Source organism: Neovison vison, chromosome X (genome assembly GCF_020171115.1).
Source record: "Neovison vison isolate M4711 chromosome X, ASM_NN_V1, whole genome shotgun sequence".
Lineage (NCBI taxonomy): Eukaryota > Metazoa > Chordata > Mammalia > Carnivora > Mustelidae > Neogale > Neogale vison.
In genome coordinates, this window is record NC_058105.1 from 99,091,449 (window position 1) to 99,115,001 (window position 23,553).

At 40.1% G+C, this 23,553-nt stretch overlaps 1 protein-coding gene across 2 annotated transcripts in view; it reads right to left on the reverse strand.

Moving 5' to 3' along the window:
- The window catches only part of PRRG1 (proline rich and Gla domain 1), a 157,504-nt gene extending 135,201 nt beyond the window's left edge, over positions 1–22,303 (reverse strand). Inside the window, exon 1 of one of the 2 annotated variants that reach the window (XM_044234404.1) lies at positions 22,223–22,303. The gene's annotated coding sequence lies outside the window, so the exon portion shown is untranslated. Of the gene's footprint in view, positions 1–22,139; positions 22,197–22,222 lie in introns of those variants that run through there. The other variant, XM_044234405.1, reaches the window with a different exon arrangement.
- Positions 22,304–23,553: the final 1,250 nt, after the last annotated feature.

Consider the following 23,553-nt stretch of genomic DNA (forward strand, 5'->3'; position numbering starts at 1 on the left):
CTGCCTGTCTCTCTGCCTACCTGTGATCTCGGTCAAATAAATAAATAAAATCTTAAAAAAAAAACACACACATAACAACAACTAAAACAGTGCAGGGGCACCTGGGTGGCTCACTCATTAAGCGTCTGCCTTCAGCTCAGGTCATGGTCCCAGGTTCCTGGGATGGAGCCCGGAGTTGGGCTCCCAACTCAGCAGGAAACCTGTTTCTCCTTTTCCCACTCCCCAAGCTTGTGTTTCCTCTCTTGCTGTGTCTCTGTCAGATAAATAAAACCTTAAAAAACTAAAACAGGGCCGTGTGTGTGTGTGTGTGTGTGTGTGTGTAACAAATGTAACAAAAGGACAGGGATGTATGCCTGTAACTTTAAGACTTCCATGTTCCACTTGTAGTACATTATTAACTAATGTACTGAGAAGTACATTAATTAAGTGGACTGTGAAAAGTTATGTCTGTACCTTATAATCCCTAGGGCAGCTTCCATTTTTAAAAAAGTACAAACAGTACAAAAAAATAGCTGAAATATCAACAGAAAAAATGAGACAGAATTCTAAAAACATATTCAAATATTCTAAAAACAAGCAGGAAGGAGGAAGGGAGGAAGGAAAAATAGATATGTGTAGAAAATACAAAATAATATACTAGCCGTAAGCCCAATCATATCAGTAAATACATTAAAGATTACCAAATTAAATGTCCCAGTGATTGTCAAAGAGACAAAGTAAAACAAACCACACAAATATCTACTTCTTACAAGACATTCATTTTAAATATAAATAGACAGTGTGAAAAATGAAAATATATACCTTGCAAACAATAAGCAAAAGGCTGGAATGACCTTTAATATCGCAAGACAATTTTTAAAATTAAATGTATTACTAAAGATAAAGGAGGATCCTTCAATGATAAAAGGTTCAATTCAACAGCAAGGCATCATCTCAAATGGGTATGAATCCTACAACAGAATTTCAAATATATAAATCAAGACCAATAGAATTAAAGAGAGAAATAGACAGGTGTACTTGGGTGGTGTTTGGTTAAGCATCTGACTCTGGTCTGATCTCAGGGTCCTGAGATTGAGCCCCATGTTGGGTTCTGCACTCAGCAAGGAGCCTACTTAAGACTTTTTCTCTCTGTCCCTCTGCCTCTCCCCGCACTTGTATGCAATCCTTCTCTCTCTGTAAAATAAATAAATCTTTTTTTTATGAGAGGAATAGACAATTCCCCAATCATAGCTGGGGACTTTAACCCCTGCCTCAGCAATAGACTGAACTGGGGGGGGGTATCTAAAAAGGCATAGAATTAAAGAACATCACCAGCCACCTTGACCTATATTTATAGAACATACCCAATAATTCCAGAATACATATTTTTTTCAAGTTTACATGGTATACTTACCAGGACAGGCCATATTCTAGGTTAGAAAACAAATCTCAATTTTTAGAAAATGAAATCATATGGAGTATGTTTTCTGACCATAATAAAATTAAATTAGAATACACTTTTAAGGGGTCGCCTGGATGGTTCAGTGAGTAAAGCCTCTGCCTTCGGCTCAGGTCATGATCTCTGGGTCCTGGGATCGAGCTCCAGCTTGGGCTTTCTGCTCAGTAGGGAGCCTGCTTCCCCCTCTCTCTCTGCCTGCCTCTCTGCCTACTTGTGATCTCTGTCAAATAAATAAATAAAATCTTAAAACCAGGTGGTGGGTATTAGAGAGGGCACGGATTGCATGGAGCACTGGGGGTGGTGCAAAAACAATGAATACTGTTATGCTGAAAATAAATAAATATATAAATAAATAAATTTAAAAAAAGAATATACTTTTAGGGCACAAGACCACCCTCAAGTTTATGACTCATCAGGACTCAACAGTAGGTTCTACTCATGGCTAAGATATATCACACCAAAGGGTACAAAATAAAAGCATCAGGAAAAAGATATACATTGTGTAGAACCCAGAAAGGCTAGACATAAGCTTCTTAGATATGCTTTCTTTCTAGAAGCAAGATAGAGGGACATGTGCAAAATATCTTTGCCCATGAAAGGGCAGAAAGAGCATCTGAGTTTCGGCATTAATCGCTTCTACAGAAATCTGGTCAGGTAGGCATATCCTGCTATGCAACCAGCTATGGTAACTGAAACTCAGGACCCCAGTAATGAAACCAAGTACACATGATCGATCAATCTGCATGTTTGTACAAAGCAATTCAGACAAACGGGTAGAGCACGGTCTGTTGCTCCTAATGTATAAAACAAAACGAAGCATTAAAATAAAAACATTCAAAGGGCCACATTCCCACGGGTTGACCAAGAGTCAACCATGATTCCACGTTCCCTCACAGTCACGGAGTTAGCAACCAGCACCACTGTGTTAGCATTTTCCTCACAAACAGAAATATGAAAACCAGGAAAATCCTACATATTTGGAAAGTAAACAATAAAACAAAATAATAATTGGACCAAGAAATAAGTTATAAGAGAAACGGGACAATATTTGAACTAAGTGGTAATGAAACATCAAAATTTGTGAAATGCAGTTAAAGTAGCACTTAGAGGGAAATTTATACCCTTATATGCCTACATTAAAAATAACAATGCAAAACCAAAAGGTATTATGAAAAACTTGCCAAAGATATGTAAGCAGAAATTACCCGCCATGGTATCTTCTATTTTTTCCAGATCTGAGGACAGAATAAGAATGTTTTCTAGATGCTTGTATGGTAAAACATTTGGTTTCTTTGGAAACCAAAATACTACACACGGAAGAAACCACAGGATCTAAGAGCAGGAGGCAACCACCTCCTGAGTAGGAATGCACCATTCTAAGTAGACCGTTCTGAGGAGGCCCAAATACTGTGATTATGTTTTGTTTCCTACCACACTGAGGGTTGAGTGGTGGGGATAGACAGGGAGGCAGCCTCAGAACCTTTGTGGTTCTTTCAGTTGTATAAATAAGACTTCCTAACAAGCAGGTCTTGGTATTTTCCTTGGCCTGCATATGTGAGAAAAGGGTAATTCCATTAGAAAGCTCTGGCTTCTATCCTCCTGCACACTAGGGACCCCATTCTGCCCAGAGACCAGTATAAGGCTCATGGTACATAAAGTAGCTGAGTATTTGTCCAGTGAGAGTTCCAGTATGTCACACAGTCACACATACCCAAACGAGCAACACCGTGGCCAGTGGGGCCACCAAGTTTATTACCATCATAGTTATTGGACAGAATGAGCTCAAATGGATTCACACAATCTATTACTTACATAGATAGCAAAATCAAAAACGAGCATCGTGTCAATTTCCCTAGTTCCTACATAATGACATCAAACAGGAGGAGCCAGATGACAGACAATCTAGAAGCGAATGTATCATGCTGTTGTCAAGGAGCTAACTCTAAAATGAACCCAAGCAGTTTTATAAACTTACAAAAACACCTGAAGTTGTATCCCACAGGGTACAAGGTGGAAAGTCCTGAACTCAGCTGAAACCAGGAGGTGGGTGAGAAATGTCCTGATAGTAGTTTCCCACAAGATGCAGTATGAGAAGCTACCTCACAGCAGTTCCTCACCAACTGCCTATCTCCCCTTGTTCTGGGAGGTATCACAGAGCGTTTTGCCACGACTTAAGTCAGATTACCGTCAAATGTTGCCCCCGTGGCCTGAATGAAGACATACAGGACTGCCAAGATGCCACACAGAGAAGCTTTTCTACAAAATGCTGAACCTATCCGCTTCTCTGGAAACCAGAAGTACAAGAATGATGTTCAATGCCAAGATTTCTGAAGCACTTACTAAGAGGTGACAGAGTATTTCAGTTGGGGCCTAAATTAAACAACAACAAAAAAGTCATGGTGAAGTAGGATGAGTGTGAAGTTTTTAACAGAATATCCTCTGTCATCTGTCTGTACAGGATAATGGAGTTAACCACCCCATATACAAGCACCCTTGAAGCAGGGGGCCTGTCTGTGGGAGGTATGTGTAGTGTACAAAGAAGGAAGCAGGACACCAGGTGGATGACTTCCGTAACCACTCACTCTTGGTCCTACAGGATATTCTCGGGATCTGGTAATACTCTCTGGAATTAATGCTGCTTAAATGCTCGTTACATAGACTAGGGTCAGTCAAAGGTTGTGGTTCAGAAACAACCAGTGCATTATAATCAGAAACATTTACACCAGAGAGTGCTGGAACCTTAGGCTGTAAACAAACTTGTATCAGAGCTTTCTGAAACAGCCCTCGTCCTGGCTAACTGGGGAACCTACCACAACAAAATGAGTGTGAATTACATTTCTTTACAGATGTGAGCAGACAGAAAATGGAAGTTCATACAGCAACTAAGATTTACCTAGACCAAAATGAAAGTTAGAAATGCAGAAAATCTGATCTTAAAAAAATCCATTTTTGATATTAAAAGAATCTTAAAAGAAACTTTGGATCTTAAAAGAATTGATCTTCCATCAATACTACATAAGGGCTTGAACAAAAAGAATGAAATACTCCTTATAAATTTCTCTTTAATATGACTAAATGTAGGAAGGGAATGTTTAAGATTTTGTTGGCAACATTATGCAGAAACAACATTTAACTTAAAGTTGTTTGGAGACAATTCATATACTGTTTAGAAAACAGGTCCCAGCCAGTGTGTGACGGAGAAAAAAGAAGCGAAACCGCATGCCATTGTAGTAATGTAATCGGAAAAAAAAATAACACTATCAGCTTAAGTCCAGTAACTGTAGCGCAAGAAGAGGAAACCATGGATAGGCCTGGAGAAGCAGGTAAAAGTTAATAGTACAATGTCACTGGGCAGGCCCTCTGTGAGGACTGGAAGGAAAAATAACCCCCAAAACAATCTACGGTCTGTCATCCAGTTAAGAAAGAAACAGACAATGAAAGAAAAATCGACACAAACCTAGTGAGAGTTCTGTAATGTGAAACCACAAAGAAAATTCAAAATAATGTAACTGTCCTAATTAAGGGCTACCTACAGACAGTGGGATAAGTTAAACCTGTAATCCAGTATAAGCACTCAAAGTAATTTACCAAGTCATATGATTACTTTAGTCAATTAAGTATTAGATGAAAAATAAGAATTTAATGCCAAGACTTGTATTTTAGATAAAATCTGGAATGGGTCTTGTTATAAATGGTAATCGAAGTACATTTTCTCACACATTATGCTTGAGGAAAGAAGGTATAATGAGAACAAGGCCCTCCTCCTACCATCCCTGATTGCATCAGCAAGAAGGGGGAGAAAGTCAAAAGGGTACAGAAAAGCACCACAAGATAAAAACTTCTGTGAAGAGGGTGATGCAGAGTCCTGTTAGCCCCTTAATGTAGAGCCCAGAAGGCTAGGACCAAGACTGCAATTTCTCCAAAGAAATGACCAAGGAAACCTCAAGTGTCACATTCATGTTTATACTCAGGCTGCTTCTTACCCAGAAGTCTGTCTTCTGAATACATGGCCTCCATCCCTTTTAACAACATGGGACACAAAGAAATAGCAGATACAAAAGGGTAGTAAGTAATGGGTGATGTGGAGAACAAAGGCCAAAGAAATGCAGACAAAATTAAATCTCCTTACATCTTGCAGTCCACTGACAAATACTTGAGACATTCCTCCAGGAACTCACAACTGCTTGAACGTTAATGCTTTGCTAGAGGCAAAAAGCAAGCTTACCTTGACAATAGCCAGACCTCCAGGATCCTAAAAGTCTTCTTTAACATATAAAAATCCTTTTGGAAACTTCTTTTATTCTCTGCCCTCCCAACTTAAAAGTATATAATCAATGGCTTATCACAATCCCAGGGAGCTCTTTCTGCTCACAGGTCCTGTTGATCCCTGCCTCCATCCTCCCCTCAATAAAACCAACTTTTTGCACTGAAAAGGTATCAGGAATTCTTTCTTGACCATTCGCTCCCAGATTCCCACCATCACATCTGTGGGCAGGGGCAAAAGTTTTAAGGCATGTCAGTTTAAGGTACACTGTCATTTATACAAACCTGGATCTTAAAGGAAAAATTCTGACTGGATATATCACTGTGGGAACTGTCAGTGCGCAGAACGAAGCTGAAGTCGTGGGCATGGTGGCATCATCCAAGGAAAGGGCATTAACCAAGGAAAGGGCAAAACCAAGGAAGGAGTTTTAGGGACTCAATAAGTAAGAGACCCAGGGAGATGCCGTAGGTAAATGAAGTCTTCTGGAAGTACAGTTCATCACATGATATGAATTAATATTTTGAGGGATCCAAAGGAAAAAACATCCATTAAAACATATTTTTACTTTACCAGAAGACTTGATCTAGGACTTAAATACTTACATTCATTATCATCTGTTTTAACAGAAGAGTATGGTGAATAATCTAAGTCAACAATATTTGAATGGATAATCTCATCAAATCAACAAATATTTCTCCAGTACCTACTGCAGGCCAGCCATGGTGTTAAGAACAGGGCGATTACCCTTTCTAACTAATTTACCTAGTACCCTCTCATTCATTCATTCATCATTCAACATTCATTAAGCACTTAATGCTTATGAGACCATTGACGGTTAATGTTTAAAATGCATACACAGGGGCACCTGGGTGGCTCAGTGGGTTAGGCCGCTGCCTTCGGCTCAGGTCATGATCTCAGGGTCCTGGGATCGAGTCCCGCATCGGGCTCTCTGCTCAGCAGGGAGCCTGCTTCCCTCTCTCTCTCTCTGCCTGCCTCTCCATCTACTTGTGATTTCTCTCTGTCAAATAAATAAATAAAATTTTTTAAAAAAATAAAATGCATACACAATTCACGTTTGATATACACTTTCTCTTCCTAAACACAGTTTCACAGTGTGTTCACTCTATAAAATGAGAATGGGAAGAGGCAGCTCAAAAGCATGCTTCATGCAATGAGACCTCCTGAGAAAAGTTCCAAGTCTTAGTGTCAGGGAGACCTAGATTAGAGTTCCAGCTCTACCACATATCTCGAAGTGACCTGAGGCATTTAACCTCTCTGAAATGCAGTGTCCTTCTATAAAACTGAGATAAACATCACATACCATACAGGGTAATAAAAATAATGGAAGTAACACATCTGGTACAACACAGAAGGGTTACTGTCATTGCTGCTACTGCTCCTGTTGTAATTATTACTATCAAGAAAGATAACCCATGTGGCCAGGAGTTACTTATTTTTGCTATTATTATTATTATTATTAAAGAACATAAGCCCCATGGCCAAGAGATGAGAAAAAAAATAGTTCAGACAATCTTCTGAATATTAAACCCAATATACTCTTGTGAAGAACAGACTGGCCAAGAATGGGTTTGGGTTCTAGAGAAAAAACAAAATCTCACTCTACACAGGATTTGCCCCAGTCCCCTTCATGGTCTTCTGAGGGCCCTGACACTAGCCCTGTTGAAGCAGACTAGAGAATACCCAGTATAAATGCAAAGCGTCCAAGAATATTCATCATCCTGACTCTTGGTGTTGGGGACCAGGCAGAGATCAAGTAGATAAAAACAATACAGAAGCTCTGACTCCTGGTTCTAAGGCTGAGATTGTGGCACAGAAACAGCCCCAATTAAATGGTTAAGAACCAAAATGCACCTGAGAAACCTAAACAGAAAAGGCAGAAACCAACTCAGAAAGGTTAGGCATATAGAACCCTTGAGAAAGCAAAATAGTTCGGTCCATAACAATGGATGGGACTTTCAAAGAGCAGTGTGAAGGGGCGCCTGGGTTGCTCAGTGGGTTGAGCCTCTGCCTTCACCTCAGGTCATGATCTCAGGGTCCTGGGATCGAGCCCCGCATCAGGCTCTCTGCTCGACGGGGAACCTACTCCCCTCCCCTGCCTTCCTCTCTGCCTACTTGTGATCTCTGTCAAATAAATAAATAAAATCTTAAAAAAAAGATAAAAGCACTCTGAAGTGTGGTACCCTTCAGTTGGAGGCTTTGAGTATCTGTAGATGGGCAGATTTGAGTTAAAGACTGGTAATAAATGACTGGGTAGACCACAAAAAGAGATATGATTACAGTGTTAGGAAAGAAGTAATAATCTCTGAACTAGGATAACAGCAGTGGGAATGGACTAGTGAACTTTGCAAAGGTCAGTTCTATAAATTGAGTGAACATTCACAGTTTAGAGAATAAAATATAAATATAACAATAATAATAAATACTACCACCTACCATTTACATTTTAAAGAAATTTTTAGGGGAGCCTGTGTGGCTCAGCGTATTAAAGCCTCTGCCTTTGGTCCAGGTCATGATTCCAGAGTCCTGGGATGGAGCCCCACATCAGGCTCTCTGCTCAGCAGGGAGCCTGCTTCCCTTCCTCTCTCTCTGCCTGTCTCTCTGCCTACTTGTGATCTCTGTCCGTCAAATAAACAAAATTTAAAAAATAAATAGGGACGCCTGGGTGGCTCAGTTGGTTAAGCAGCTGCCTTCGGCTCAGGTCATGATTCCAGCGTCCTGGGATGGAGTCCCACATCGGGCTCCTTGCTCGGCAGGGAGCCTGCTTCTCCCTCTGCCTCTGCCTGCCTCTCTGTCTGCCTGTGCTCGCTCTCTCTCCCTCTCTCTCTGACAAATAAATAAATAAAATTTAAAAAAAAAAAGCTAAATAAATAAATAAAAATAAAGAAAGTTTTAAATTCAAAGAACACATTGATTTTGCAATATAATTAATACTAATGCAACAAAAACATCTGAACACTGACATTTAAAGACTGCTAATGGGGGCACCTGGGAGGCTCAGTTGGTTAAGCACCCAACTCTTGATTGTGGCTCAGGTCATGATCTCAGAGGTTGTGGGATCAAACCCTGCATCATTAGGCTCCGAGTTCAGTGGGGAGTCTGCTTGAGGTTCTCTCTCTCCCTCTCCTTCTGCCCCTCTTCTCTCACTCCACGTGTGCACAATCTCTCTCTCTCAAATAAATCTTTTTTAAAAAAATAAAGATTGCTTATGAGCCTAAAGAAGTATTTTTTCCTTCTCTATATGTAATATAGAGAATTGTAATTATAGAAATGTAAAATATGTAATATTTTCTTGGTTAATCCTAAAGAAAAAAAATGAGTGAGATACTCAGGCATGATAAAATTACATGGGAAAATAAATATATCCTTGCCAACATCATTATTCTGGTCCCATGAGTAAGACTAACACAGAGAAAAATACTAGAATTATTCCATTAACTTCCCTTTTTTCCCCAATGACAGCAAATTTTAAAACTAGGCATATGTTTCTAACTTTGCCAGCTTTCTCTCTGAAGCAAACGTGTCAAAGAGGATTATTGTGGCAAGTTAGTCATATGGATTTTTTTTAACAAAACTGGAATGCATAACATTAGAAACCAAACCACAAAGAACAGGCATACTGGAGACAGATTGGAGCAAATACACAGAACATACAGTGCCTTGAACAACAAGACTTTGCCACTCAAAAAGGAAGGGATTGATTACCGAGGACTTCAGAATAACACATAGCTTCTAAGACTCAGTGTTGAAAGAAGGGGAAAAAAATAAAACACAAGGAATTTACTCCAAGTCAGGAATATAAAATATAACACATTTTCCTAAAAAAATCCTGGGTTCTAAATCCTGAGGCACTAAACCCAAGAACTTCAAACTGTTATTTAAATTATAACCCATTTAACTGGCAAGGCTTTCAAGAAGATAATGAGTGCTATGAAAAACTCATCATTAGTATCTGAATAAGCTTGAAAGTAAGTATACCAGTTATTACCACCCAATAATGGAGAAAGCAAAGCAACCATTGAGCATTTTTAAGAGCTCTGATTATCCCACAAGACAGTGGCACTTTATTTCTCACTTCATTTTGCTCAATAATACTCTTTTTTTCTTTCTCAATAACATTCCTGAGAGGGGTACCTGGGGGACTCCGTTAAGAGGCTGACTTGATTTTACCTCAGGTCATGATCTCAGGGTCCTGAGACAGAGCTCTGTGTTGGGCTCTGCACTCAACAGGGAGTCTGCTTGAGATTCTCTCCCTCTGCCTCTGTCTCTACCCCAACCCGCTTACATGCACTTGCACTCTTGCTCTCTAAAATAAATAAATCTTTATTTAGGTTTCTATTTTACAAACAGTAAAGCTAGAACACACTCTTTATGCAACAAAGGTGCTCAGTAAATGCTGAATTAAAGTATGACACATATTGTATAAAGCCATTTCCTTTGGAGACTCTAAAAGTCCACACTGACAATATTATTTGTATGGCTCCCAGGGTTTTCAGGATAACTAAATTACTTTGTCATTGTGGGAAAGGTGTTACAATACCAAGAGGCTGTCTTCTAAGGCCTGTGAATGCGGGGGTGGGGGGGGAACAGCTGAGTAATTAATTCCTGTCAAAAGCTCAAAATTTTTTTTACCTTGTCTATTACTCCAATACATACCCAAGTGAGCACACGTATATGCACACATGCGCACCAATTTGTCCTTTGGAATTTTGCCTGACCTAAAAATTAGCTACACAAAATAATGTCAACAAAACCTTATCTACAACTAGAAATGCAATGTGAGAAATTTTACAGGACTATATTGCTAATATTTTATTCAAATATTATGTTCAATTTACAATCATGTTGGTGAAAATATCTTTTAAATATGAAATAACTTGTTTCCTCTAAGCCCCCAATTCTGGAAAATGATACTTAGCAAAGGACAGTTTTCCATTTTTCCTACTCCAGCAAAAAAATCTATACAGTAAATTACCTGAGGTATTCCAAGCATATGAAGCAGTTGAAAATGGGATACACTAGAGCCTTATTATTATTCCAAGTAATGTCTACAGAAGAGAAACATCGGCATCACATGAAATCTTGTTAAAAAGGCAAACTTCCAGGGTACATTCCAGACCTTCTAAATCAGAATCTACATTTTAACAAAATTCCCAAAGGAGGCACATTCACAGCAATGTTTGAGAAGTGTCGAACTAATGAATTTATCCCACAAATGTAATGAGCAAAAAAAAAAAAGTATATATATATATGATCCAATTTATATAAAGGTCAAAACAAGCAAAAAATAACTAATATATGGAGACAATTAGATGGTAAAAGTCTAATGAAAAGCAACAGGGGACTTTAGCTTCTAGACTGGCACACAAGCTCAGAAATCACAACTCTCTGTTAACAAGTATAAAGTTGATCAAACTGAAAATACAACTTTTCTTAAATCCATCAGAGAAGTGAGATGACAGGACAAACCAGTGCCCCCAAACTGGAAAGACAAGCAGATACAGAGAATCTCAACTTAACCAAGCAGAAGCCCAAGAGCAGAAACCTCAAAGGGAACCAGTGCCAAGGTAGAACAACCTGAACTGAAAGTGATGGAGTGCTGGGTTGGGGATGCATCTAGACAAGTCCAAGAGTTAAACCCTTCAGGCAGAATGGGTCCTGGGGGGCCCCATATATCTGTGAGATTTACCTTCAGGAGCTAGAACTGGTTCTCACATTAAATGGTGGGGGAAAACTCCCTTATGCTTCCAGTGCAGGGAGGGGAGGAGTCTTTGAAATATGCCAGAGCACTCTGTTCTTTGTAACAAGGACTTCTCTCAGGAGAACCTATTTGACCAGAGCCTAAAAGAGCCACACCTACCCGGGAGTAGAGAAATACACAATACCAGCCCCCTCTAATCATACCACCACCTAAGGGGGAGTAAGAACACCAGCACTGGCAAAGTTCACAGTCCAGGCATTACAGGCTCTCCAAACACTGAAACCAAACTATGAGACAAAAGACACACACATTTCCCCTACCCCCACACTTACTACAACATTACTAAAGGCCTATTTACAGCAGTTCCTTTTACCCAGTACATCATACTATTCAACAGAAATTGCAAGGCATATGAAAAGGAAAAAAAATCACAGTATGAAGAGACTGAGCAAACATCAGAACCAGAGTTAGATATGGCAGGAATATTGGAATTATCAGACCAGGAATTTTAAAATATTAGGATTAATATGCTATGGGCATTAATGGAAAAAATAAGCAACACGTGAGAATAAATGTAACAGAAGCAGAGAGATGGAAGTTCTAAGAAAGAATTTTTTTTAAAGATTTTATTTATTTATTTTACAGACAGAGATCACAAGTTGGCAGAGAGGCAGAGAGAGAGAGAGGGGGAAGCAGGCTCCCCGCTGAGCAGAGAGCCCAATGCGGGGCCCGATCCCAGGACCCTGATATCATGACCTGAGCCGAAGGCAGGGGCTTAACCCACTGAGCCACCCAGGTGCCCCTAAGAAAGAATTTTTTAAAATACTACCAATCAAAAACGCTGTAACAGAAATAAAGAATGCCTTTGATGGATCATTAGTAGATCAGACATGGCTGAGGAAACAGTCTCTAAGCTTGAAAATGGAAGAGGAGTAATTTCCAAAAATGAAAAGGGAAAATGAGGCTTTAAAATAAAAAAAGGGTGCTCCTGGGTGGCTCAGTGGGTTAACCCTCTGCCTTTGGCTCAGGTCATGATCTCGGGGTCCTGGGATCAAGTCCCATATTGGGCTCACTGCTCTATGGGGAGCCTCCTTCCCCCTCTCTCTGCCTGCCTCTCTGCCTACTTGTGATCTCTCTCTGTCAAATAAATAAATAAATAAAATCTTTTTAAAAAATAAATAAAATAAAATAAAAAAAGAACAAACTAGCCAAGAAAAAATGTGGGACAAGTATACAAGGTAACATATGCATATTCAGAATACCAGAAAGCAGAAATAGAGAAAGGAACAGAAGTAATATCTGAAGCAATAATGACTGAGAATTTCTCCAACAAATGTCAGATACCAAATCATAGACTCAGGAAGCCCAGAGAACACCAAGCAGGACAAATGCTAAAACAAACAAACTCAACTACAAGTAGGCAATCATAGTAAAACTGCAGATAATCAAAGATAAAAAAATATTTAAAGAAACCAGAGGGGAAAAAAAACACCTTGGTTATAAAGGAGCAAAGGTAAAAATTACAACCGACTTCCCCTCAGGAGCCACACAAGCAAGAAGGAAGTGAAGTGAAGTATTTATAGTGTTGGGAGAAAAAAATCCACAAACACAGAATTTTGTACCCTGAAAAATTATCTTTTGAAAAGGAAGGAGAAAGAGACTTTCCCAACAAACAAAAATTTAGGGAATTTTTTGCCAAGTACATCTGCCTGGTAATATATGTTAGAAGTTTAGAGAGAAGGAAAATAATATAGGTCAGCTCTACATAAAAAAAGAAAAAGCATCAAAAAAATGAATAAAGGTAACACTTTAAAACTTTTCTTATTTGGGGGGCACCTGGGTGGCTCAGTGGGTTAAGCCTCTGCTTTTGGCTCAGGTCATGATCTCAGGGTCCTGAGATCAAGCCCTGCATTGGGCTCTCTGCTTGGGAGGGAGTCTGCTTCCCCCTCACTCTCTGCCTGCCTCTCTGCCTACTTGTGATCTCTCTGTCAAATAAATAAATAAAATCTTTAAAAAAAAAACCTTTCTTATTCTTAATTGACCTAAAGAATTACAGTTTGAAAAAAAAAATAAAAGAGAACAGTTTGTTCTAAACAGCAACAATGTATTCACAATTATGACTGGTTATGTTTATAATATACTTATGTAGAACTGATATGAATGACAACAATGATACAAGGACAGAAAAGAGGAATTTGAAATATTTTGTTATTATAAGATACTTGCATTACCCATGAATGGTACAGTATTATTCAAAAGTGGAATTGGATTAGTTGGAAAAAATCCACTTTGCAAATGCTAGGGCAACCACTAAAAAGGTTTAAAAAAGATGCATAATTAATATGGTAGGAAATGAGAGAAAATGAAATCATATAAAATGCTCAGTTAAAACCGCAAAAGGCAGAAACAACATGGAAGACAAAAACAAAGAACAAGGGCAATGAATAGAAAACAGTAACAAATATGGTAGATATTAACCCAACAATGATCTAAATACACCAATTAAAAGAGAATGTCAGAGCTGGCTGAAAAAACAAAACCCAATTATATGTTGTATACAAGAAAAACATTTTAAGTATAAAGAGCTATATAGATTAAAAAGTACAGGGATGGAGAAAGATATACCATGTTATCAATTAATCAAAAGAAGGCAGAAGTAGCTTATATGAATTTCAGACGCAGCAACTTCTGGGCAAGGAAAGTTATCAGAGATACAAAAAGATCATTACATAATGATACAGGGGCCAATTCTTTAAGAAGACATAATTATCCTTAATGTGTATGCATATAATAATGAAATGTCAACATATAGGCAAAAACGAATACAACTGTTAAGGAGAAATGGAATAATCCCCTATTACAGCTGCAGACTTTAACACCCCTCTAACAGAGATGGACAGATTCAACAGGTAGAAATTCAGTAAATACACTGTTAAAAAGCACTATCAACCAACTGGATATAACTGGTATCTACAGACTACTTCATCCTACAAAGTGCACATAGATGATTCTCTCTCTCTCTCCCTCTGACCCTCCCCCTGCTCACTCACATGCACTCTTACTCTAATAAATATTTATTTTTTTAAAGATATTATTTATTTGACAAAGAGACAGAGACAACAAGAGAGGGAACACAAGCAGGGGGAGTGGGAGAGGGAGAAGCAGGTTCCCCGCTGAGCAGGAAGCCTGATGCAGGGCTTGATCCCAGGGCTGGGATCATAACCTGAACAAGGCAGATGCTTAACAACTGAGCCACCCAGGAGCCCCTCAAATAAATCTTTAAAAAATATTTTGAACTAAATGAAATCAGAATACAACTTATTAAATACTATGGGATGCAATGAAAGCAGTGCTTGGGGGAAATTTATAGCACTGAATGCATATATTTGAAAAGAAGAAGATCTAAAATCAACAATCTAAGCTTCCACCTCAGAAAACTAGAAAAAGGGCAAATTAAAAGGAAATAAAAAGGGGCACCTGGGTGGCTCAGTGGGTTAAAGCCTCTGCCTTCAGCTCATGATCCCAGGGTCCTGGGATCGAGCCCCGAATCGGGCTCTCTGCTCTGTGGGGAGCCTGCTTCCTCCTCTCTCTCTCTCTCTGCCTGCCTCTCTGCCTACTTGTGATCTCTGTCAAATAAATAAATAAAATCTCTTAAAAAAAGGAAATAAAAATTAGAGTATCAATGAAATTAAAAACAAGAAATCAATAAAGAAAATAAATAAAACCAAAACATGAGGGGTGCCTGGGTGGCTCAGTGGTTTAAGCCTCTGCCTTCAGCTCAGGTCATGATCTCGGGATCCTGGGATCGAGCCCTACATCGGGCTCTCTGCTCAGAGGGGAGCCTGCTTCCTTCTCTCTCTCTCTGCCTGCCTCTCTGCCTACTTGTGATCTCTCTCTCTGTCAAATAAATACATTAAAAAAAAAAAACCAAAACATGATTCTTTGAAAAGATCCATAAAATTGATAAAACACTAGCCATGCTAAGAGAAGAAATAAATTACAGTATTAGAAATGAAAGCAGAGACATCACTATAGATGACATGGCTATTAAAGGGTTAATAAAGGATTATTATAAATAAATCTATGCCTACAAATTTGATAACCTCAATGAAATGAAGCAATTCCTTGAAAAAGACAATCTGCCAAAACTAACAGAAGAAAAATTTTAAAAGACAATATGAATGGGTCTATATCAAAGAAATTGAATCAATAATTAACAACCTTCCAAAACAGAACATGATGGGCCCCAGTTGGGCTTACCCGTGAACTCTATCAAATACTGAAGGGAAGATTATACCAATTTTCTACAGTCTTCCAGAAGACAGAAACCAAGGGAATACTTCCTAATTCATGAAGCCAGAATTACCCTAATACGAAACCAGACAAAGACATTACAAGAAAACTACAGACCAATACCTCTCATGAACATAACACGCAAAAATCCTCAACAAAGTATTAGTAAATCAAATCCAATAATAAGTAAAAAGAATTATATGCCATAACCAAGTGAGATTTCTCAGGTATGCAAGGTTGTTCAACAGTCAAAGACCAATTAATGTAATCCACCACATCAACAGGCTAAAAAAGAAAAATCATCAAATGATGCCAGAAAAGGGGTGCCTGGGTAGCTTAGTCATTAAGCATCTACCTTTGGCTCAGTCATTAAGCGTCTGCCTTGGCTCAGGTCCTAATCCCAGGGTCCTGGGATCAGGCCCCTCACTGGGCTCCCTGCTCTGCAGGAAGCCTACTTTCCCTCTCCTAGTCCCCCTGCTTGTGTTCCCTCTCTCACTGTGTCTGTCAAATAAACAAAATCTTTAAAAAAAAAAAAAGATGCCAGCGAAGGACTTGACAAAATTCAAAACTCATTCATGATTTAAAAAAAAAAAAAACCCTCAGCAAATTAGGAATAGAGAAGTTGTCGATTTGTTAAGAACATCTACGAAAATCCTACAGCTAACATCATACTTAATAGTGAGAAACAAAATTTTCTCCCTGTCAGGAGGAACAAGGCAACAATGTCCCCTCACCACTCCTTTTCCACATTATATTGGAAGTCCTAGCTAATGCAATAGGACAAGAAAAGTAAATAAAAGTTATAGAAGACTGGGAAATAAACCAAACGGTTTCCAGATGACATCATCAATATAGAAAATCTGAAAGAATCAACAAAAAAATTCCTAGAATAAGCAATTACTGCAATGTTGTATAAGATTAACATATAAAAATTAATTGATTTCCTATATTCCACCAATAAATCAGTGGAATTCAAAATTAAAAATACATTACTGGGCACCTGGGTGGCTCAGTGGGTTAAGCCTCTGCCTTCGGCTCAGGACATGATCTTGGGGTTCTAGGATGAAGTCCCACATCAGGCTCTCTGCTTGGCAGGGAGCCTGCTTCCTCCTCTCTCTCTGCCTGTCTGTCTACTTATGATCTCGGTCAAATAAATAAATAAAATATTTTAAAAAATACATTACTATTTACATTAGCACCCTAAAATGAATTATGTATAAATCTAATAGTATATAAAGTATTTGAGAAAAACTACAAAATTGTGATGAAAGATATCAAAGAACTAAATAAATGGGGAAATATTCCCTGTTCATGAATAGAAGGACTCAATATTGTCAAGATGTCAGCTCTTCTCAAGTTGACCCATAGATTCAACAAAATTCCAATAAAAATTCAGCCAGTTATTTTGTGGATATTGAAAAACCTATTCAAAATTTATATAGAGAGGCAAAAGACCTAGAACTGCCAACTCCATACTGAAGAACAAAGTCAGAAGACTGACACTATCCTATTTACATATTTATGATAAAGGTACAGTAATCAATACAGTGTGGTATTGGTAAAGATTACTAAGACATTAATGGAACAGAAAAAAAGAGCCCAGAAAGAGACCCACATAAATACAGTCAACTGATTGTTGACAAAGGAGCAAAGGCAATACAATGGAGCAAAGACTGTCCTTTCACCAAATGTGCTGGAACAACTTGCAAAAAAGAATCTAAACATAGACCTTACACTCTTCAAAAATTTTAACTCAAAATGGGTCATAGGCAACATATAATGCAAAACTATAAAACTTCTGGAATATAACATAGGTGAAAACCTAACTGCCCTTGGGCATGGTGATGACTTTTAGACACAACACTAAAGATATGATCTGTGGAAGAAATAACTGATAAGCTAGATTTTATTAAAAATTCAGTGGCTGTGGGGGTTGGGGGGTGGAGAGATAGATAACTGGACACAGGATTTTTTTTAAGAGTCTGTTAATTTATTTGAGAGAGAGTGCACAAGCACACAAGCTGGGTGGGGGGGAAGAGGGAGAAGCAGACTCTCCTCTGCTGAGCAGGAAGCCAGATGTGGGGCTTAATTCCAGAATCTGAAGATTATGACCTGAGCCGAAGGCAGACACTTAAGAGACTGAGCCATGTAGGCAACCCAGAACACAGGACTTTTTAGGGCAATAAATCTATTTATAAGACACCACAATAGCAGATACAGGTAATTAAGTGTCGAAACCCACAAAGTGTACAACACCAAGAGTGAACCTTAATTCAAACTATGGACTTGAGGTAATAAAAATGTGTCATTGTAAGTTCAAACATACCACTGTGTTACAAGATGTTGACAATGGGGGAGGTTGTGTTGGTGGATAGCAGGCATATGGAACTCTCTGTATTTCTCAATTTTGCTGTGAACCTAAAATCCTCTAAAAATAGTTCATTAATACTTTTTAAAGCAAAGGAATGACCTCTTCTCTTCCCTTGTAATGATCTGATCCATTCCCAGAGCTTCCTGCCCACCCATACCTCTCTCCTGAATTCTACCCAGATTTCAAAGTCATCTTGAACTCAGCAAGCTTAGGTACTGAATACTTGATCCTCCTCTCAAATTTTCTCCTCCTGCAATCTTTCATATCTCACTAAATGGCTACTCTATCCTTCCAGTTGCTCAGACCAAAATGCTTGGCATCATCCTTGACTCATCCTTTGTCAAACTCCCCAGCCAATTCTACTTCAATTAGGTGAACATTCTTGTGATTATTGTGCAAGCTGATGTTTGAGAACCATTGTGCAAAGCCACCTATTTTAGATATATAGGAGGAATCTACAAATACAGGACTAAGAATTTGAACAGAGTAAGAAATGTCAATACATTCCCATTTTGAAATTAACTGCTCCTAAAATTACATTCCTTATAAGAAATGGCAATTACCAATAAGAGCTACCATTTTTAGGGCAATTAGAATGTGCTAAATATTATGATAAGCAGTAAATATACCTGATCTGACTTATGAGGTAAATATTATACTCATTACTTTTATAAATGAGGAAACTGATACCTAAAGAAGTTTAACAAATGCCTTCAAATTCTATGCCCTTGACCGCCAGATTATTGTCTCCTACATAGACTGGGAAAGAGTCTTGGACAGAACCCTAAGAAGATGACTCAGAGGAAGTAGTTGTCAAAGAATGAGAGTAAAAAATCAGAAATGTGAAGAGGAAGTCTAGATGAGGGAAGTTTAAGAAGGAAGCCTTAACCACAATGGTCTGGAATATCTTTTTCAGTAAGTGAATCTAAAGACCACAGAGGATGTATGTAGAATTTCTTTAAAAAGAAGTTTTATGGACTATTCATCCTCTCTGAGACCCAAGTTTTTCTCATAAAAACCAGGCATTAACTTGAAGTGTTTTGGCGTGAACAATGGTTAACATTCTTTTTTTGTGTGATGTGGAGGGAGTGATTGGGTGGCCCAGTCAGTTAAGCATCTGCCTCCGGCTCAGGTCATGGTCCCAGGTCTACAGATCGAGTCCCACATCGGGCTCCTGCTCAGTGGAGAGCCTGCTTTTCCCTCTCCCTCTGCCTGCTGCTTCTCCTGCTTGAGCTGTCAAATAACTGAATAATTTTTTTAAAAAAAAGAGAAAGAAAAAGAAGAGAGAGAGAGAGACGTGGGGGAAAAGTGCTTTTACATTTAGGTAGAGAGGGGATAAATTGAGAGGAGAAAAACATAAGTTACTAATAGCCCAAAGTAGTTCTCTGCTTTGCTGGCACAGGTAGACTAACCAAGAAGCCAATCCTGACGCATTTTTAGACTAAAATGAGTTCTACTCACTTATAAATTGAGTGATCCTGATATTTTCTCCAGTTGGTAAAACCACCCTAGGTGTGGGAGTGATGAGTTTGAGTGGTAAGGAGCAAAGGGAAAATAATTCCCTTCATGAACGAAAGGTGACTCTAAAGCCAATGATGCTGGTAGAGTTAGGACAGATGTCAGAGATAAGGCTGCAGAAATTGGCCAAGCCTATGGGGCACACTAGAACATAAAGAGGCCCATTAGCCAAGTGCTCAAACGACCTTAAGATTTAGGAGTATAATGCAACTAATTAGGCTCCTTAATTGGTCTAATATGTTACAGTTTCTTTAGTTGTATTAGCCTTCCAAGGATACCATCTGGCCAACTTGATTCACTTGTAAATTCCTAAATTCCCCGCAGTGCCCTGTTAGTGTTGGTCTACAAATGATTAAACTTCTGTTTCACGTTAACTTTTCACTAGTTTCAGTATCAGAAGTTGACCTGTTTTAAAATTTGGACTTTTCGGGGCACCTGGGTGCCTCAGTGGGTTAAAGCCTCTGTCTTCGGCTCAGGTCATGATCCCAGGGATCTGGGATCGAGCCCCGCATCGGGCTCTCTGCTCGGCGGGGAGCCTGCTTCCTCCTCTCTCTCTGCCTGCCTCTCTGCCTACTTGTAATCTCTGTCAAATAAATAAATAAAATCTTTTAAAAAAAAATTTGGACTTTTCATGACACCCTGTCTATATATGCAAAGATTTTTGCATCTCTCTCGCTTTTTTTTTTTTTGCACCTCTTTTAGAAGGATAAACCAGACTAATACATGGAAACTTATTTCCATACTTTTTCTAATCTACATTCCAAATAATGCTGTTCAAATATGATATATAATTTCAGCATTCTGAATTTCTTCTATTACCCCATGAACTATTATTTACAGTTCATTTATTTTAAGTGCATTTATTAGGCATTTAGTACATACCCAGCAGCCCTAGGTATTGGGGTAACACAGAAAACTGAGATTCTAGTTGCAAGAGAAAAATAAGACCAGTGGTACCAGTTTAACAGAAAAGAGGGTGATTAATTCATTCTGGGGGAGATGGCAAATTTTTCCAAGACAAACGGGCTGAATCTGAAAGGATGAATAGGGGTTCATTAGGCAATGGAAAAGGGAAAAGGTTATTACTAACACCTCTCTCCCCCAAACTGGTAATGTTCTTGGCATTTAACTTAAAATGACAGGAAAAGAAAGAGTAAAATGACAACACAAGAAGAAATCCTATTCACTTCACAGGACGGGACGCAGGGAGGATTGTGCCTTTAAACACACTTCAGTTTTGAAAGTTAAATGTTTATAAAACAGGATTCACAATCAAGGGAAAGGGGTGGAGGAGGAAGAAGTTGTTGTATTCAGTTAAAACAGATGAGGAAAAAAAATCAACATTTATGCTTCAAAAACAATATACCGCCTTTCCTAAAGTTCCTAATTTTGCAAATGAAAGCCTTGGAACTTTATCCAATATTACAGTTCTTTGACCCAGTGTTTTATACTCCCGGTATCATTTTTAAAGGTTCTAAAGCGAGTCAACCCAAGAACTTGGCAGCACTTCCACACACGCATCCAATAATCCCCTCTTAACTGACCCAGTCAACAGCACCCTAATCAACCTTGCACTTACCCCACTTGCGCACCTTCACACCCTTCAGAATCTGGCTTTATTTATACTACGACTATCAGAAGGTAGTAATTTAACTCTAAGTTTTGACACCCCGCCTCTTCACCCTTTCGCTCAATTATTTCCTCTTCAATTTCATTAGTTTCGCTTTTCTACTGAAGGGGCACTTAAAAATACATCAACAGCACAATTATAAAAAACAATGGCTGCAGCCAGAGTCCGAACACACACACTGATTTCCAATCATATCCCTCTCGAGGCTGTTCCTACCACTGATCAAAATCAGCGGACCAGGAAGAAAGAAAAAGCTGAGGCAGGAAGGTTATTCCCTTCCTTCCACTCACCCATGCCTGCCCCTGCCCCTGCCCCCGCCCCCCAGGGCCACACTGCGACCTCGTACGCTACCCCCTCCACCGACCCGCCCCCGCTGTCACCCGCCACTGCCTAGAAAACAGTCATAGCCTTTGTTAAAATGTCCATGAGCACAATGTACCAGAAGACGGGCACATTCCCGGGGGCGGGGTGAAGGAAAGTCACACGAACGCCACACCCTCTTTGGCACTAGCCTGGGGTGAAAGCCCACCTTTCCCAAATCCTCTCCCCCCCACGACAAGGAATGTTCTGGCAACTCCGCACTCTTAAGACCGCAGCGCCGGGGAAGGGATGGGCCCGGGACGACGCTCAGGGGCACCCAGCGGGGGATACTGAACTTGAAGCTGGGACACCCTCCAGCGCCCTTGGCGAGCCTCCCGGTCCTGCCAAGCCTGAGTAAGGACTTCCAGTCTCCGGAGCTCTTCCCTTCTATTTTCCTCCTTACACAAACGCTCACCCACACCCGCCACCACGTACTCCGCTCCGCACGCGGCCGGGGCTGGACACTCTTAAGCAGTGCGGCCAACTCCCCTGCCTCACGTCCGACCAGTGCCTACTCACGGGACCGAAGACTCCCCGTGCACTCACCCGCGCACTCCCCGAACCCTCCCGGGATGTTCGGCGGGAACCAGGTTCTCCAGCCACCAGCCCCACGATCCCACCTAACTCACCGCGCGTTCCGCGCCGCTACTCCGCTCCCTGCAAGCTGCCAGCCGCGCCTGCGCGCTCCCACCGCCGACGAACCTAGTAGGAGCCTGGAGCCCGGAGCCAGGAGCAGATGGGAAGGGTGGTGGGAAGCGGAGGGGGCGGGGCCGGGGCGGTGTTAGGAGGGGAGGGGCGTGGCCAGGCGGGGTGGGAAACCGAGGGGCGGAGCCTCTGCCGCCTTAGTCCGGAAAACCTAGTGCTCTGGACACACGGCTGGAGTTTTCCACTCTCGAGGTGTGTTGATAACGTTGTCAGAGAAGTTTTCTGGTCTCCTCGGTGCACGCTCACACTCATCCTCGAGAAAGCCCGCTTGGCGTGGAACCAAGCTAGCCAGTCTCCGGGAGTCACAACGCCTCTCCTTGGAGCCACCCTAGATCCTCCCTAGCTAGTCTTTCACTCTTTTGCACGCCTATCTCCCCACGTATTATTGCCCCACTTCAACCCTCCGCACATTTTTCCTTCTCACACGCGCAATCCTCAGCCCTCCAGAGGTGAGGAGTTGGACATTTCTCACCCAGACACCGTCTATGCAGCGTATCCTGGTTAACGTGTCTTTTTGATGTGTACTAACCCAGAACGCATTGGTTTTCCTGAGAACAAACTCTGCTTTTGTTTCTGCACTTTTGGTGACAATAATATACTTTTTTCTTAAAAAGATTCTTGAGTAAGCCTACCTGAATTTCTTGGGAAGAAAAACAGGTTGCCAAGAAGAGGCATCTTTGACCCTGCTTTTTAGGTAGCCACCTTAGAATTTGAGCCTTCTAAAAGCCCCTCGGAGAAACAGAATATTCAGCCTATGTTGTATGGACTTTGTCCTAATGGTTTCGGGTTTTCTGGTGTTTAGCATTTTGAGAAGTCCAACTTGATTATTATTCCATGCTGCATGCGTGCTTAGTTTTAAGTTCTATGCTTTTATGTTTAAAATCTGGTCAGCTGTGGTATCTCACGTGCCTTTGGATCAGCTATTAAAATAAACACACCTGAGTGCATCCAACGTGAATTGGCCTGTGGGCCTAAAGTGATTTATTCCAAATTACTTTTCCTTTCTTCTTTTTGCTTTAGTTATGATGGAACTGAGAAACATTTGGCTAAGAATAAAAGAACTGCCACAGGGCCACACCCCTAGTCCTGCCCAGCAACTGTGTTGACTGTGATGGCAGCATTTTTGGGGAGAGTCTGGTAATTGCCCCTAGAGATCTGAATATCCTGAAATTCTTCCCATTAACCTTTGTGGTTCTTCCATTTGTGTATTTTACAAACCAGACTTTCTTGAACTCATTTCTATTTTGCATTTGTC